General features: G+C 37.0%; 1 protein-coding gene across 2 annotated transcripts in view; it reads left to right on the forward strand.

Annotated features, from left to right (window-relative positions):
* Positions 1 to 17,074, forward strand: part of PRCP (prolylcarboxypeptidase) — a 74,500-nt gene that overhangs the window by 7,281 nt on the left and 50,145 nt on the right. The window contains exon 1 of one of the 2 annotated variants that reach the window (XM_072610715.1): positions 648 to 826. The exons of the other annotated variant lie outside the window; for it this stretch is intronic. The gene's annotated coding sequence lies outside the window, so the exon portion shown is untranslated. Of the gene's footprint in view, positions 1 to 647; positions 827 to 17,074 lie in introns of those variants that run through there. 2 annotated transcript variants of the gene reach the window in all.

The following is a 17,074-nucleotide window of genomic DNA, read 5'->3' on the forward strand; positions in this document are numbered from 1 at the left end:
GGACCTTGCATTTCTGAGAAGGGCTAAGTCTATCAAAATTAATCATCTCAAACTGTGGCTATTTCTGTGAACAATGTTCTCCTGGTTCTGTTCACTTAACTCAGTATCAGTTCACATAAGTCTTTCCAGGATTTTCTGAAGTCCACCTGTTCATCATTTCTTATAGCACAATAGTATTCCATTACATTCATATACCACAACATGTTCAACCATTCCCCAGCTGATGGGCATCTCCTTAATTTCTAGTTCTTGGCCACCACAAAAAGAGCTGCTATAAATATTTTTGTACATATGGGTCCTTTTTCCATTTTTATGATCTCTTTGGGATACAGCTGGGCAAAAATAATTTCTGCTAATTGTTTTTATTCCCTCTTTTTTTCATTTTTGATACTGGGAGTTCCTCAGAGAGTACATTGGCTACTGAGAGGAGGGAATCCAAACATATGGTTCAAATAACAGTGTTGATAAGAATAGGATACAATAAGAACATGGCAGATCTGTTTCATTCTTTAGGATTATCTGATTTATCTGATCTCATTCTAAGCTCTTTAAGATTTTTTTCCTAACTACTCTTTACTATTTTGTGACTATTTTGTGATAAATCCTATTTATAATACTTCATTATTCTTCTTTATTATTATTTGCAGATGAGTTGTATTCTACACTGGTATTGCATTTGACTGTTGTGGTGGGTGAGAGATGAAATGACTGAGGAAACAAAGGTTCAAGCTTCCAGGCATATAGATTTATTAAGCAGTGAATGCTAATTGCATAAGAAATTGGGACCAGACCTCCTCACCTTTGGCACTGGACTCCCAAATACAGGGTGAGACAGATTTTTATGCATTAAAAACAATCAAATAAGACCAGTTAATTAAAAGAAGACAATTGCCATGACACAAAATTAAGTAATCTGATTTCTAATTGGAGGAAAGATTAGAGACTTTCCAAGTTGGGGGGCGGGGTGGAGAGTGAATAGATGTAATTTGCTGAAATCAGAAAAAGAGGTGTTCAATTCCCCACAATTATCTGTATTCAGTCTAAGGAACATGTAAATAATAACTGATTAACCAGTACAGGGCCAGTTTTCAGATATGTCGTATAGACTTCTTGAGATGTATAATAGTGAGAAAGCTCTTTACATCAGTTTTCAGGTATGACTGAGTTTCTGATCAGCATAACCCAGGTCCTTAGTTAAGGGTCTCTAAATAGCCAGGAGAGATGTTCCAGCTTCCCAGACACTCATGCCTAGATTCAAACAATAAAATAAAACTTTCTCAAAATTCCCATAATTGAATTATATATATGTTATGTATAATTGAAGATAGAATTCAGCTGAATTGAATTATATCTTTTTGCAAGACATAAATTGGACTAGACCCATAATTGAACAGAAAGGGAACTGAGCTAGTTCCAGAATTGAGTCACAAAGTATAGTCAGAATGGTTCACTCACTTCCCACTACCATTTGCTGTTTTAATTTCCTCACTGCCCTGACTCTTTGCTTGGCAAGTGTTTGCTAAATGCAATAGTTTTGGCCTTTTTTGATCTTCCAATTGTGGCTATTGTTGTACAACAATTAAAATTCTCTGTGAAATGGTAGTCAAATCAGTGTCTTTATTTTTGCCATTTTGCCCTATTGGTTTGATTTGACCACACAGCAGATTCTGAAGTGATGTCTACATCTGTGAGTAGTCATTTCCTGTCCTTTGAGAATTAAAAAGTTTCATTTTTGATTCTGATTTTTGGTATTCCTCATGTCTAGGGCCTTCTGACTGTTCTTGAAACCAAAGTCTGCATGATATACAGCTATTAGGTACCTGAAAACTCTATGTCTTTGATTTTTTTCATTTTCTGAACTTGGATTATATTTTCCAGCAGTTTTCTCATTCTTCCCCTATACCTACCTTCATGATGAAGAATCAAGGTTCACAGAATCTTATCAAGTTTTTTCATTGCCTTTTTCTTCATATTCCTCTGCAACAGATGTTGGCATGAAGGCTGCAATCACCTTCTTGGTCATCTCTTCATTTATGATAACTATTACCAGTGCAAAGAAGAGGAGATAATGTGCTCTTGATACCTTTGGTTACACAATGAAACCAGTTTCTCAGATCCTTGAAAAAAGATTTATTACGCCTTTGTTCAAAGCATTCTCCTAAGTGCTGAAGATGAAGTGTGGACCGTTATCCAGGCTTGTTATTTATTTTTGTTTGACTCCTAGTTTTGATGTACTTAATCCCAATTTAAGACATTTATAGGTGTATATCTCTATATATGACTATATGCACATACATAGTTCTTATAACCACCTGACATTAATATGTAAATGATTCACAGCTATTTTGCATCACAATTTGATTGTCATTTTAGAATCTAAAACAAATGAGTCTATGCAACCTCTTTGTTCCCTGCCTACATTATGTTGATTTTCTAGTCTAGATTGGTTGGGAAAAGGACAATTCTATTAAGGTCCCATAGAACTATTATCTTAGCAGGAATGCATATATGAATATAACTCAGTGTGTTGAAGTTATAGGTTATTGTTTACTCTTAGGCACAATTTCACTTAACCGTTCTTTCCTTATATCTTATACTCTTATATCTTATACACTCTGAGCTCTGTTATTTTCTTTGGCTCCCACTCCATTCCCTTTGGATCTTGAGAAAGTCATTGGGCAGATAAAGTTCATGGGAAAGAATGCAGACATTTTGCCTCCCTATGGGGAGGCATAGTTGAGAAGCACTGCTCCGGGGGATGTGCTGGTTTTAACTGCTGTAGTGCTGATGTCTTCTCTTGTTTACCTCATTTTGTAGAGCATGAAGCAAAAAATATCATGTGCCTATGAGTATTTTAATGATGACCTAGTATGGAATCATAGGATTGGGATATCAAGAAGAACTGGATTTAGGATTTCATTGTTGTAGGGAACTCTTGGATGATGAAATGCCCTTGACCAATCTAAGTCAGTACCTTCTCTGCTACTTGTGGCCTGAAACAATTGACTTAAGCCCTAAGAGGATGAATGAAACATGCCCAGGATCACATATTTGGTGTATGTCAGGAGTAAGATATGAACCCAGATCTTCCTGGCTGCAAGGCCAGCTCTCTAATACACCATTCTCTTATCATGGTCTCTTAAATTCTGTGGTATGAGAATGACTCTGGGTCATTCACTTATCAGATATTGATTGAGCATGATCTATGTGCAATACATTGTGGGAGACACAAAGATCAAGAAGATGGAATCCTTTCCTTCAATAAGTTTATAACATTAGATGAGATAAGATATACAGATGACTACCATATAAAGCAGAACGCCATAGCAAAGTTATTTAAACACCCAGACTTAAAGTGTGGTACTAATGGAGCAAAGGTCAAAATTACATCCCCAGTTGAATTAATGAATGACAGAATGAGTTTTGCAGAATGTTAATGTTGGATTAGTTTCATAACAGTTAAGGATTAGAGCAGAGTTTAGCAATCCATGGCATGTGGACCTAATTACCTTCTGAAAGAATGACTTATTCTCTTTTGCTGAATGTCCAGTTGTTTTCTGTTAGACTCAGTTTTGCAAGCTATGTTTTTTAGGGTACCAGCTGATCTTTGCTTTTTAAGAATATCATATTCCAATTTTTTACTTTTTTGCATACCTGTGTTATTAATCTTTGAATAATTCTCCTTGGAATATGAAAAGTTTTTTCTTCCTCTTGATTCCTGTAGAGTTTAATTGAAGATGTAATTTTGAAATCTGACTACAATGTTTCTTGGTGAACTAAGAATGGAATTTCATTCTACTGGCATTCTGTGAATTTTCTACCTATACTTTGTCATCTGTTTCTTATATTTCTGGGAAATTTTTTTCTATATGATTTCTAGAAGTTTAGTATTATAGGTTTATGTAATTCATAGTGCTTTCCCTCTGTTGATTGTTTTCAAGTTAGCCTGTAAATATAGCTTGTTTATGTATAGTTATATTGTCTTTGTTTGTATCCCTAAGGCTTACCACAATGCCTGGCACATGGTAGACACTTAAATGTTTATTGTCTGACCTCTGCTGTGTTCCCTCCTCCTACTTTTCAATCACTGTACCTCTCAGATTGCCAGAAAAACAGAAATATTTGTCGTCTGCCTGCATTTGAAAGGTTTGTGAGAAAATATTTAATTGTACCTATGGGCATTTTTTTTAAACTTGCATTTAAGTTGCATATTCTTTGGATAAAAAATGTTTAGCAATACTACTAGTTTTAAAGCACTGAGCGATTTCTCAAGTGCTAAAATGCATTCATTCTGCCCTTCTTCTTCGTATTTAATCCTGCGACCTACTTACTGTCCATCTGTAGTACCTTTCCCAAATATATGTACTGATAACTAACTCAGTGGACAAGTTCTTTTAATGATCCTGAATTATCCAGTGCACACACTTGACTTTATAATGTTTTATGGATGTTCTTTTTTAAAAATATCACTGCTCCTTTCCACTAATAACTCCCTTCCCCTCCATGTAACAGGTGATGATGGTTAAGCAAAACAAATAAACACAGTGATTATGCACCAGACCTAACTTTTCAATACAAATTTCTCTGGGGAGAGTTTGCTCCGTGTTGTTGTGTTTGTCCTTCAAACAGTGTCTGCCACATAAAAAGTGTTTAATAAGTACTTATCAACTAATATCCCAATCTTCAAGGTAGTAAAGTTTCTTGTGACCCCAAGGGCTATGGAGAAGCACATGGTGGGCACAAGTAATCTATAGGTTATTTCAGATGATGACCTATGCTCAAGAAGGAAGCATAGAATGACGGGAAAAGCAGTGGCCTTAGTGTCAGAAAACTTAGGTTCATATCCAGCTCCTCTACTTGCTACTTGTGTGACCTGGAGTAAGTCATTTCACCTCTTTGTATCTCAGTTTCCGCATTTAGAAAATGAGGGGGTTGAATTCAGTGACTTGTATGGTTCCTTCTATATGAAGTTGCAGAAGGATTATCACTGAAGAAATATATTGGAAAAGAAGTGAAACCATCATGTAATATGAGTGTAGATAACAAAAGGACCAGTGAAGACCTTTAGCAGGTGGGGATCATTTTTGGAAGATCTATGAATAAATAAGAGTTAGAATTACCTGGGCTCAGAAAGCATGAATAGATTGCCTTTTATACCGATGGAGGGAATATTCACCTTGATGAGATCATGAATGAGATCAAGGAATATTATTATTTATGTCCAGTTATACAATGGGTGGTTCTTTTTTTGTCAGAAAAAGAAAAGCACTATTAAATGCAAAAGTTATACTAATTTCTTTCAGCTAACCACTTCTATGAGAAACTTGGCTCTTTGGACTTATAAACTTCGTTCCCTAAATAGTATAAAGTAATAATAATAATGTCATAGGTTCCTTTAACTTTTATTTATAAACAAAATATTCAAAGAAGTCTTAGTTAATTATAGAAATTTACTTTTAATAAATTCTTAATTTGTATTATTCTGAATATTTGACATTGTGCTGCCCCAAAGACTTCTCTGTGCATATTAATGTCAGATGTCTGTGGTGCCTGATGAAGATGAAAGGCAAAAACTGAAGATTATATAATTAATAAGCAGAAGATGATCTACAACCTCCAGGGAGAAACACATTTCGAAGTGTAGAAAGCTATTGTCTCTTTCCAGCACTTGGAGTTATAGAAGCTTAGCAATAACTAGGATTGAAAGATTTAGTTAGAAACCACTTTGAAATCATCTGTCATTAAAAAAAATTACAACCATATGTATTTTTTTCCTCATGTCCCCCTTTCCATTGAAAAAAACCCACAAAACTCCTGGAAGAAGTACACATGGTTAAGCAAAACAAATGATTGCATTGGTCACGTACAACATATGTATCATTCTACTTCTTGAGACCATTACTTCTCTGTCAGGAGGGGCAGGTAGAGGTAGCATGCTTTGTCATTAGTCTAATGGAATCATGATGGGTTGTTGCCTTAATCAGATTTCTCTGAAATTGTCCCTTTCATTGTTTCTTATGATGCAGTGATATTCTATTACATTCATATACCACACTCCTTCCCCAGTTGATGGACACTCCTTAGTTTCTAGTTTTTTGAATGCATGATGCATTTAATAAGCACTTACTCTATGCAAAGCACCGTACTAAGCATACAAATATAAAAGTAATACAGCCCTTGCTTTTCAAGAGTTCACATTTTAATGGGGGAAACAACACTTTTAAGGTTTAAGACAACACTCTTTAAAGTTTTCAGGTTTTAGCTTCCAGTCAGATGGAAAAGTCCCATGGTCCTTTAGGGAGCATCAGCAAAGCTGATAGTAATGTTTTTCATTTAATGGCATTATTTAGGGTCTTTATTCCCAAGGTTCTTGGACTTAGGGTCTGGACTGTCTCCCTTGTGGTCTGAAGGGAAATGGGGGTCAAGGTGGTGGTGGTGATGGTTGGATTTGTCTGGTACATGTTTCCTTGTCTCTCCCAATGTGCCTTGTTCCTTTAGTTTCTTTGTCAATACAAAAAGAGCTACCATAAATATTTTTGCACATCTAGGCACTTTTCTTCTTTCTTTGATCTCTTTGGGTTATGGACCTATTAGTGTGATTTCTCTAATTACATATTGGACTTACTAGTGTTATGCACAGTTTTCATCTGTCATTTTATAAATTAGTCGAGACAGACCCGGAGAGGTGTAAGTGATTTGTTGAAGGTCACATCGGTAATAATAGAGCCAGGATTTTTTTGAGGAGGAAGGGGGATAGAAATGGAAAGAGGGGCACTGGGTTTGTAATGTCCAGAAGGAAAAAACAAAGTACTTAAAGTTGCCCTTGGTGCTAATTAAGTAACTGTTAAATCACAATCTTAAGAAACTTTTTTTTAATACTATGGTATTTGTCATGGAGTTGGCTTACTTTGATATGTTTTCCCAATAGTATACAACTGGAGTATTTGGCAAAGATCACTGTGATTTAATAACCTAATTTAAACAAGGAATGACAATCAAGACAATGGTTCTTACTCAGCAGATGGGAAAGTGAGGAAGTACTTGTTTATTAGTGAATTTTTATTTTTATGCATTGTATACTATGGGTCACACTGCAGACACTCCCTTTTAAAACTCTAGGAAATGGTTACTTCCTTTACAATGAGGGCTTCTTCCTTTCTTTGAGAAGTTAGTACAGCATCTACAGAAAGTAATGAAAATTATTCTTCTTCCTTTGGCAACAAGCATTTCCTTTTTCATGAACAATTAACTTAAAGTATTAGTGATCTTTATAGAAATAGCCAAGGTTCGTGGTGGATTTAAATTGTGTCTTTTGGTTTTAAATATAATTAAAAATTTTTTTAATTTTAAAAAATTTTATCTTAAAATAATTTTAACTTTTATAAATGACTTTTTTTAACCTATTAGGTGTTCAATAAATAGCCATTAATTCATATATTTTTTTTAAAAACATGCCCTTTGTTTTGCCTTATTTCAAACCCTATCTTATGTGTCAGGGATTTTAATCAGCATGGTGATATTTCTAATGCATAGCCTCTCTTCTGGTAGAGGCTTGAGAAATTATGTCCATATTTGTAGAACACACACTATTTTTGCCAGGGTTGTGTGAGGTAAGGCTATTGCTCAACTATCACAGAAGAAATTTTCCTAGTGTTCATTAACTTTGTTGCCACAGAACCTCTTTCCTTTTGCTTATTTGGTCTTTTACTTAACCCATTAGGTCCTCTGATTCAAATTTACTTAGAAGATTCTTTGGCTTTCAGCTAGCTGCCAACTCAATTCCTTTATGTTCAAAAAGCCCCAAATCACTCCTCTAGTGATTCTTTTCTGATTAGCTGAAAATAATAATAGTTTATTAATTTTGGACTTATATATATATTCATAGCAGTAGGCTGTTGGTTATCTACACAGGGATTACCTGTGCCCAGTTTTTAATTTTAAGTTTCTTCCAGTCTTAGGCTACCTTGCCTGATGTCAGAGAGATTGTTTAGAGGCTTCAAAATAATTTTAATTATTTGCCTAGTAAAAACATTATTAGGAAAGTAAATCTTCTGTGGGGAGAGATCATATAAATTAATCAAAAAACCAAATACAATTTGGAGATGGGTGTGTGTGTGTGTGTGTGTGTGTGTGTGTGTGTGTGTGTGTGATTTCACCTTTCTCAGTCTTAGTTTTCTTAAATATGCATATTTTGCATATATTTTGCAATAAAAATGCATATTTTGCATTAACTATAGGACTGTTGTGAGAAAAGCTTTTTAAATACTGTATAAATGTCTTTTTATTATTAGGAAAGTTAATTTTAAATTGAACTACCAATCCTTTTGTGTATTATCTTTCCACCTTTGAATTATAAACTCCTTGAGAGCAGGGATTGCCTCTCTTTTTCGAATCTATATCCCTAGCACTTAGCACAGTGCCTGGCACATAGTGGGCACTTAATAAATGTTTATTGACGAAATGATTGATAATGAATAGCATTTATGTATGACCTTTAGGTTTTGCAAAATGCTGTACATTTTTTGTTTGCAAAAATGCTGTACAAATATTATCTCATTTGATCTTCACAACAACCGGAGATAGATGCTATTATTATCCCCATTCTATAGATGAGAAAACGGGTTAAATGACTTGCCTAAGGTCACACAGCTAGAAACTTTTTGAAGCTGGATTTGAACATAAGTCTTCCTGACTCCACTTCTACCACTTTATTGATTGCTCTACTTGCTGCTTCCCATTAATGACATACTAGAATGTCTAACATCACTGTCATTATCTCCAGGAGGTAAGCTTCAGGAAGGATCATGTCTTTAATTTGTTTTGTACAGCATCTAAAATAACATGTTACTTAATAGTTTTAATGATGAGGATACATTGTGTTCAACTTACTCAATGATTTCCAAATTTTTGCAATATAAGCACTTCTTTTTAATATTAAATTTATGTCCAGTTGTGCTCTTAGTACTTTTAGAGTAAAGGGATATTGGCAAAGCACATCTATTAACTTAGTGAAACTTTTGAATGTATTTTATTTTATTAATTATAACAGTATCTGTGTACATTTGAAAAATAGTAATATGTGTGTTTATATTGGGGGACAGAAGCTATGTTTATTCAAAGCTATCAGATTGACCACCTTATGGATTTGTGGAATGCTTCCGTGGCTCCAGGGTCCTTCTGGAGTCCATCTCGCACAAGTTGATGCAGCTGATCAAAGTTTTCATACTAAACTTGGGCCTAGGCACAGGTTACTGAACAAGCTTAGTTTAAAATCTGATGGCTGCTTGCTTATCATGTCATGTTGGATTGTGTCGGAATCAAGGGTATTTTGTCTTTTCTGTTACCCATTGCTAGGCACGTGAAGTAGGGTGATATAATGGATCATTTTATTGTCAGTTTTACAGTTATATAAAAAGGGCCTACAAAAGCAGGAGTTTGATTATGCTTCAGGCCTTTGAGCACTCAGTGGAATTGAGTATAATTAAAAATATCATCAAAGTATCACTTAAGAATGGTTCTGTAAAATGCTTAGGCAAATATGCAAGAGATTATACTTTTGTAGTCAGTCTAGTGCTGTAACCTGATGATTGTTTGGAAAGCAGAGTGTGTAAACTTCACATAGCCAAAGGTTTTCATCACTATTAAGTAAATAGAAGCTTCATTTTGGGCAGTTGTGGAGAAGTAGAAAGTTTGGAATCTGGACTAGGGACAAGCAGCTTCAAAGCCTGCTATTTCCTAGTTATGGAAATGTCTTGGGCAAGGCATTTACCGTCTCCAGTCCTTCTTGACCTCTGCAGTTTTTGACCCTGACTTCAGTCAATGAATAGTCACCAAGCATTTATTAAGCATCTTCTATGTGCCAGGCTTTGTGCTAAGTCCTGGGGAACTCAAAAATAATTCCAGTCCACGAGGAACTCTCAGTCTAATGGGGAAAATTATGTAAACATACCTATATGCAAATGATATATAAAGGGTAGATTAGAGGGACTCTCCAAAGGAAGAGACTTGCATTAAGAAGCATTGGAAAGACTTCTTGTGGAAGGTAGGATTTGAGTGGAGACTTGGGAGAAGCCAGGGAATATCACCTCAGCTCACATGGGTTCATTTATTATCTCTATGCATATGATTCCTAGATCTATGTATCCAGCTTTAATCTCTTTTCTTGGCTCTAGTCTCTTAGACATTTAGAACTATATATCCCATAGGAATCTCAAGCTGAATATATACCTCCCTCATCCCCTCCTCTCTTCCACACTTCCCTTGTAATGTGTAGGACAGCACCATCCTCCCTGTGACTCAGCCTTACAACCTTAGTTTCATTATGGACTCTTCATTCTTACCTCACATATACAATCCCTTGCCAAATCTTACTGTTTCTTAAGAGCATTTTTTTGGATGTGGCTTCTTTTTTTTTTTTTTTTCCTCTCTTCATATGTCTTTTTATTTTGTGTATTTATAGCAGTCAAAATGACTTAGTTGCTCTAAAGTTGTTCTTATAAGAATATTGTTATTATTGTATACAGCGTTCTCTTGGTTCTGCCCACTTTGTATCATGTCATATAAGTTTTTCCATGCTTTTTTAGATCAGTGAGCTCATCATTTCTTATAGTACAGTAGTATTCCATCACAAGCATACACCACCACTTTCAGCCATTCCCCAGTTGATGGGGATCCTTAGTATTTCCAATTCTTTGCCACCACAAAGAGCCATTATAAAAATCTCATTCACGTTCAATGTTATAATTACTATTCGTGAATTTCCCTCCTTCTTATTTTTCCATTTGTATTCCACCATTTCATTTCTCAGCCTCTCTTTTTACCCTGTCCCTGTTACGTTATTTTCTCCCTCCATCTCACCCTCCACTTAAACCACCCCTCCAAGAGTCCCCCCTCATCCTCTTCATCACCCTCCCCACTCTCAATCTATGCACCCCCCTAAAATTCCCTTTCCCACCTTGTCCCCTTTTTATGATGTACAAAAACGGTCAAGAACCCCTGCTTTGTGGCAACATGTTGAAGTGAAATTTTATTTATTCAGTCTGGATTTCTACCAGAGGCTACTATAATCAGAAAAATAGCAAAAAGAAATGGAACAGATCATTTTGAACGGATACCAGCAGCCTACAAGGCAGAACTGTATATATAGTTAACCCTGTCTAGTGACTATAACCACAAATTGTCTACATTAAGAATCTAGCATTTTATTTACTATTTCTAATTGGTTTACCTACTTTTATCTACAAAGTCTAAACCCAAACTTTTTCTTCCCCCTTGTAATGAAACTCTTTCACTTTGAGGTGATAGAGTACCAGAAAAGAGAACTTAATATGCTGTTTAGTAATTCTTCATTTGTTGACAGAATAGTTATTTGGTTTCTTGAGCATATTTTTCTTTACAAGAGCATTTTACTCAGTTTGAATGCTGGATGGTAATCATAATCTTAAGACTTTTGAGTTTCAGAACCCAGCAATATTCTGGCAGGATTCATAGGATTAAGAACTGGAATGATCTTAGAAATCAGGTTTGGTTCCTGCATTTTGTAGGTGAGAAAACTGAAGCTCAGAGAAGGTAAGGGACTTGGCCAAGGTCCCACAAGTAGTAATTACCAAAATCAAGATGGAAACCCTGGTCCTTGGATTTGAACTGCATTGCTCTTCCCACTGTATTGTGGTTGCTGATTGTAAGATGATTAAAAAAATGTTTTTGTAAAATAATTTTAAAAAGTGATTGAATCTGTGCCAGAAATTATGAAGAAATTTTCTCTCCTCAAATCAGCAATTATTTATTGAGTTTCTGGAATGTACAGAATACAGGTACTAGGTGTTATAGGGGATATCTGGAAGTATTAAAGACAGTCCAATCTCTCAGCGGAAAAAGCCTAAGAACCTAGACAAACATGAAAAATTAAATAACCATTGGTTACAGCTGAGTAAGAGAATATGTCATGAGGTAATGCATTGATTGCCAGATGAATAGGGCTACGTAGGTGGGAGAAATTTAGCTTCAGGTGTTTAGGGAAGATCTTAAGAAAGAAGGGCAATTGGGTGGGTCTTGAGGAATTGCTAAGATTTCTATAGGTAAAGAGGCAGGGAGAGGGCATTATACAGGGTATATTTGAAGGAAGAGCTACTGGATGAAGGGTGAATAGTTAGGAGATATTGAAATTTATGCCTGAACTTAGATAGTAGCAGTAGGAATGAAAAGGAATGGAGCAAAAAAAAAAAAAAAAGGTGGTCCCATTAGTGAGGAAGCAAGATACAAGTGGATAGCAGCTGATGTCTTTTAAGCAGTCAGAGAAAAGAACAGAAAGGAAGAGGTAAAAAGTGTCTGGAAATTGGATTTCTTCAGTCTGTAAGGTAATGTGAAGGAAGATTTTGAAGACTGCAGATCAAAACCACTTACATAAAAAATGCCAGTGAGCCTGAGAAAAGGAAGGAATGCGTGCTATATAAAAGCTGTCTGGTGTCTGTTGACAGGTGTGGCAAACTGGTTTTTACTGCAGTTAATAGTAAGCCAGAGCAATAGTTAAAAGGGTTTTGCTTTATTTTGTTTAATTTTGGGATGGGGAGGTGGAGGCAAGGAGGTGGGAAAGATAGAAAATAGATTGTTTTTGTTCATTGAAAAGAAAAGATAAAACTGAGTTAAAAAATTCAAAAAACAAAATGCAGTTCATCTCCCCTGGAGGGGACTAGGTGAATGGAATGGAAGACTACCTATCTTTTCTTATCGAGGAGAATTATGTCCCTTGAACGAACTGAAAGAATATAAGAGGAAAGGAAAAAATATCATGGAGAGGGCTAAAGTAAATGTAACTGTGGGTCAGAAAGCTGAAGAGTAGAAGAGTACGATGCCATAAAAGAAAGGAAGAAAAAGAAGCTGTAGAGCTGGGGTTTTAACCTTGGGTTCATGGGCCCTCTGGGAGAAGATGCATAAATTTTAGGGTGTCTCTCAACTTGCAAGGGGAAAAATTACATTTTTATTTTCTCTTATTTCTAACTTAATTTTAGCATTTCTTTGAATTATGAATAAAGGTAATTTATTGTGAGAAGAGGTCCATAAGATCCACCAGAGAGCCAAAAGGAACTACGACACCAAAAAAGTCTAAGAAACTCTGTCATAAAACTTAAAACTGGAACTTCTGGGGGAGAAGCACATTCTCATCTTTCATAATTAGGTGATGAAGATCCATAGATTCTGGAGAAAGGTCATCTAGTACTGATTCCTAGAGGAAGAGATGAGGTCTGGTAGTTGATATCTCACTGCTGATTGTTAGCAAGTTGACCTCATATAAACAGTAGGATGATACATCTCAACAGGAGGACAATACATACTCTTTCTCTGATGTGTGTGTTAGGAAAGGTCCCTTGGCAGTTTTGGTTCAGTATTGGAATGAATGAAATGAAACGTTTACACAAGGTCTGACAGTTAACAGAAGATTGACTCAGCTATATTGGGGGAAGTATTCAAGGATACTTCATTGATTCAGCTGAGCACAGCTCTTCTGTGTAGAGAACCTTGAGGGGTTTGAAAGAGCCCCTTATCAAGAGTTCCCCTCCTCTAAGGGAGAGTAGCTGACTTGAGAAGTTAAGTGATATATTATTCTCTGGTGCATGTCCTTGAATTTGGGTGTTGAAGTTCCAGGAATCAGGGCTCCTGCTATACAGGATAACATTCCGATAAAGAGGCCTTGAGGCCTCCCTTTCTGCTTATCACAATCTGTTCTGTTTCATGCCTCAATTGCTACCTCTACGGTTTTTTACTATTTAAACACCGCAACCCCCTAATTTATTGGCTCAGTATGTCTAGAATAAACTCAGCTTGTTCAGACTGCTGTGTCCTGCCTGTCTTTTCATCCTCGCTCTGTGAGCCCGTAACTGCCCTGGACCTGCTGGACTGTGCTGGCCGCAGCACTTCTGCCACTCCATTGCTTGTGGTGGTCTACTGGATATGCGTCAGATGGAGCTGGAACTCTTTGTGGTTTTTTTCTACTTAGAAATGGACTGAACTTGTAATTCTCCAAGCTGAGGTCTCTAAGATGGTTTTAGTATTTTTTTCCTTTTTTAAAAGGAAAAGAACTAGGCCAGCTTGTTGCTCAATAGGTCTCTGGTAGCTGTGTCTCTGACCACATCCTAACTCTTGGTGACAAGGCTGTAAAGCTCCTTCAGAGTACCTTATGCTGCTTATATGGTTTTAGGACTCTTATTGTACAACCCCAACCTTGGGGATGCAAGAAGTTTGACCTAGGCAGAAGTGGAGAAGGAAAAACTAAATCTCACATACAGCAAAAACAAAAGAAACAGACTGCACAATTACCTCCTGAAAGAGTGACTGAATACAGGAAGACAAAGACCAGAAGCCCCTGGCTTCATCTCCACGTGCTGGAAGGACTGAATCCTATATTCAAATGATTTTGTCCGTGGTGGTTGATACCACATCTTTGCCATTTATAGTGGGCCTCTAGATAAAAGGGGTGACTATGGGCAAGAGCAGCAGTAGGAAAAGCATGATGCTTCCTGTCCATTCCCCAGTCCTCATCACAGGATAGTTTTCTGTAGTCATGTAACTAAAAGGTCATTACTTTCTTCCATACAGCATGTCCCAGTGTCAGGGTCAATGCCCAGAATTACCCTTTTAAGAATTTTCCAATGGTCAACCTTTGGTACTGTTGGTAGTACCAACTGGGTACTGTTGGTAGTAATGTGGATGGGATTTATTGATTCCAGATTACAGTAATAAAACGGTAATAGCAGCACTGGGCCTCTCTTTGCTACTGGGGCCTGCTTCTTTGTTGTCTGGGTAGCCCATTTCATCTACTTTCTATTGCTAGAAACAAGCTGCTTCCCAATACCACCCATATTCTTCTAAACCATGGGTGTTAAACACAGACTGTTGCCCGTGGGCCCACTAGATAAAAATGTAATTGGGAAGTATTTAAGAAAATAAATCAAAATACAAAAGAACATAAGTAATGTTAATATGTGGTTTTCTAAGTCAGTATGTGGTGGCAGTTAGTGGCCCTCCTTTCTCTTGGAGTTTGATACCACTGCTCTAAGCCTTCCCTGGGAAGGAGCTGATCAGCGATCACCTGCAGCTGTGCTGGCAGCAATGTAGAAAGGCCAGTAAATTCTAGATTTTCGTAAGCAATAAGGCTCTGTTGGGCCATCCTTTACTTTTACCTCTTGTCCACTTTCCAGGGTCCCATGTATCTGACCACTTTGCTTACACTTGTGGCCTGTTAACATGTATCTGGGACCTGATAGAAAAACTTGTTTGACTTGATGACCACACCCGCTTCTAGTGATTCATGTGGGCAAAATAATGTCACCAGAAGGGAGCTAGCAAACCTCTTGAGAGAGATGAAGTCCTGGGCAGGAAACAGAACACCTTTAAGCATGTAAGTGGTGGCTTTCTAATCACTGCTACTAAATGGAAGAGACTCTAGAAGAGAAAGGAAGATATGGTTTTGAACATGGTATCAAAGAATGTGATTTGAATTTCTGGCCTAAGACAGAGGACTGATGGAATGCATCCAGTGAGCCTCAGGAAAAATATATTTTTCTGATCAAGAGAGCTTTAAATGGGAAAGAGGAGTAAATTGTCTTAATACATCTACAAATTTCTGTCCAGAAAGCATATCATTGGGAAATCCCATTAGGTTTCATGGTTAAATCTGCCTGGTACTCATGTCACCAGTACCCCCTTTTCTCTCTGACTGGAGGGCAGGGCCATGGGTTCTATTTAAAGAGGAAGCTCAGCATTCTTTTCCCCCCATTTCTCACAGCTGTACTACTTTTGGACTTCTTTGGAACTTTCCTGCATGCCCCGACTCTGGGTACTTGCTCTCTCCCTTCCCTTTTCAGCTTCCTTGTGTGTTGTCTTCCCCCATTAAAAGTAAGCACTCTGTAGACTGGGACTGTCTCTGTATCCACAGAGGTCCAGAACATAGTAGGTGCTTAATAAATATTTACGGATTTGACTGACTCTAAGCAACATAAAGAAAATGATAGGTCTGATGTGGAAGGAAAACTTAAAAATCTTTCTTAAGTTCCCCTGATGTTTCCCATTACAGTAGAAGCTTAGTTCAATATGGGATCATTTTAGATTCTCCCCAGCCCTGGGCCGCTTTTGTTTACACACTAATTATCTTTCTATTAGATTGTGTTTCATTGTGATTTAAACAGTGACAGCCATGAATAGTACTGACAGCTTTCTTTTTCCTTGCTTCCCTTGGGCTTTTTCATTGTTTTCCAACTGTGCTCATATGTTTACATTGTGGTGCAGGGTTCCTTGCAGAGATTTTCCTTTTGGGTGGTTATTTTAATCAAGTGAGGGGAAACTAGGACTTTGGAAAGGGATCATTAGTCCTGTTTTCTTAAACAGTCTTTATTAATTTAAAACAGTTGAAAAAGAATATTCTAAAATAGAAAACCTTGGGGATTTCAGGTTGTGGAATAAAATCATCACATGCAAGTAGCTTTAGCTGCCATGTAGTTTCAGGCTACAAAATTGATCATTGTAAAGGGAGGGAAGATAGTTATAGCAACCAGAAACTATAATTATGATAATTGAGGAATTTACTTTAGAAGGTGCTGTTTTTAGTTGGTATTTATTAGAGTTAGCTAGGTTTTCCCTCTTTCCCCCTACTCTTCATTCCTTTACCCCCCTCCGTGCATATAGTTTCACGTTGATTCCTCAGACAACAAAACAGTCTGTCGGTTTACCTCTCATGCCATAACTCTGCCAAATTAGATTTCTTCAGATATTCTTGCCTACTCTTCAAGATAACCTGTATATCCCCATGCTAGGGAACTGGTTCTCTAAGGGACAGAAATAAGACAACTCTGTCCTGATAATGACGAAAATTCTGGAACCTGGATGAACTGTATAAAATTCACATGCCAAGGGGTGAGATGGGGCTTGATGTGGGTCACTAACAACCACAAGAAGAGTCAGTATGCTAAATCACCCCAGCAAGTGAAGATTTTAACCAGCAGAAGGTTGGAAGACATCTGCCGGTTCTTACCAAGCTTGTTTCTAGGTGAATGAGGGGGAGGAGGGGTTGGTATTGTTTGTG

This window comes from Notamacropus eugenii, chromosome 5, assembly GCF_028372415.1.
Source record: "Notamacropus eugenii isolate mMacEug1 chromosome 5, mMacEug1.pri_v2, whole genome shotgun sequence".
NCBI lineage: Eukaryota > Metazoa > Chordata > Mammalia > Diprotodontia > Macropodidae > Notamacropus > Notamacropus eugenii.